Source organism: Ictalurus punctatus, chromosome 4, assembly GCF_001660625.3.
Source record: "Ictalurus punctatus breed USDA103 chromosome 4, Coco_2.0, whole genome shotgun sequence".
NCBI lineage: Eukaryota > Metazoa > Chordata > Actinopteri > Siluriformes > Ictaluridae > Ictalurus > Ictalurus punctatus.
The window spans coordinates 4,294,575-4,296,885 of record NC_071284.1 but is presented as its reverse complement, the minus strand read 5'-3'; positions in this window follow the sequence as shown (position 1 = coordinate 4,296,885).

Genomic DNA, 2,311 nt, shown 5'->3' with positions numbered 1-2,311 from the left:
GAGGCAACTTTTGGCACACTGTGCCCATAGGCAGTTTCACAGCCAGCGAATGCTAACGATGGAACAGAATTTCACACGACTCACGGCTCAGACTCTCATCTACGTGCCACCTCATTCCAGAGCGATGGATGAGACGCCTGATTGGATCCCTAAATCTGTCAATCAAACTGATATGAACTCACCCAAGCATGGGCTGCTATCTTTCTATCCTCGGACACTCGGTTTCATTTCCTTTCAGTCCTGAGCTTAATAACCGTATCGTTCCGTCTCCACTCTTCGACTCTTTATAGTTCTCTCATACACCAAATGTTTATCATTCGGAATATCTATAAATACGAAGTCATTTAAAAAAAAAAAAAAACCCAAACAACTTTATTATATTTCTGGTCTGTGGATCGTAAGCGACGGATCTTCTCGCACCCTTATTGCGTTTGTTTAAAAAAAAAAAGAAACATCGTCTTGATCTGTTTACTTTCATATTCTTTGAGTAATGGCGTATTAATATCCCCGGTTATCTCGGGGGCTGCTGTTGTTCAGCTACTCCTTCTGGTGAAATCAATTTCCTTTTCTTTTGTCTCCAGTGCACAGCATGGCAGAAACACGAACGCGAACATGCGCGCACACGCGCTGGAGAGATGTTTACTGCAATTTATCAGTAGGAGCATGGGTGCTTCTGTTTGACAAATTAAATAACGGAATTTCATTATTGCTCATATTCACAGCTATTCCTCCTAATCACTGGTTTCCCTAATTTCATTATGTCCTGGGCGGGGAAAGCGCACTGACAAGGTCATTTAACATAAATCGAAGAAATCAAAACCTCATTTAACGTTCCTTAACAGCTACAGTTATGGATGGACACCTAGCCTATTTCTTCGTAGTATATAACTGGGCGGCTTCGTATCCTCCATCTGTACTTCTTTTTAAATATATTCCTTCAGCTTGGTGTGAGTTATGAAAACGCTGTGCGGCCTAACTGTGTGTTTCTCCACATACCAGGTTGTACAATATATTCAACCGGTGGAGTCTGTTGTCACTTAAACAAACCGTCTCACATGAACTAACACTACGGACTTAATGAATGTTTGAAGCTGTATGGAGGATTTTATTGAATGCAAGCAGGTTGTAAATAAAATCTCTGTGTTAACAGCAGAAGATGAAACAGCTTAGCCATCTTTCGTCTCCTTTACAGGCTCCAGGTTGCATTTCTGGTGCTCCAGTTCTGTTTTATTGCTTTCAACTTGTGTCGGAGTTTAGTGTGAAAACTGAGCCTATGGAAGAAGTTTTAGGTACTGTAAATATATATATATATATATATATATATATATATATATATATATATATATATATATATATATATATATATATATATATATATAATTTCTTTATTGGATATTATTTTTATATGTCATGCCCCATCCAGGGTGTATTCAAATCTCAGTGTTCCTTGGATGGGCTCTGGATCAACAGCAACCCTGGTCAGACTAAAGCAGCAATTATTCTAAGATTCTATTTAATAAATGCTATTAGACAACCCGAAAATGGCATGCTAGTGCATACACACTAATCCTCATTACGAACTCCAGATTCTGTCAATACACAATTTGTAAACGCCCCCAACCTTATACATGGCCCGCCGTATTCCTCTTGCAAACTGGAGTTGCATTTTTTTGTTATTTTGTCCTTGGAAACTGTAGGAAAAAAACCCCTCTATACAGTTTTGCATGACTTTTGGGTGAGGTGGTCTTGATGAGGGAGACCAATAGTAATTCTCTGGATATCCTGGGGATGTAAACACCAAATTTAAATCTAACAACAGTTGGTTTTTGTCTCAGTTCTCCTGTAGAGGGCGCCCTTCCACAACACCACGACACACACTCCGAAACCCCCTGTGTGTAAAATGAACTGCCTGTGGGAGGTGAATGCTTTTAAGCTGTTGCTCCTGCAATGTTGTAAGTCAGTTGAACATGATTGTAACGGCCCAGATTCTCTTTAGTGCATGTGTTCTCAAAATGGCTGCCATTATGAGTCAGCATTATGCACCAGCTGAGAAGAACTATGCTATTCACTGCCATTCAGATAAAGTCTGGATTTAATTTCAGTTCATTTATATAGCACTTTTAGAAATATGTAGATACTCTACAAACCGTCTATAGACTATCAATAGAACCAGCCTTTATAGTTATTCTAAATGATATGTCAACTGTTTATGGCTGGAAAGTAAGGAATAACACACAATGGTCCATGCTGTTATAGGAAAATAATCCATGTCGGGTTGTGTGATACACCTATAACAGCACCTCCTGGAGCA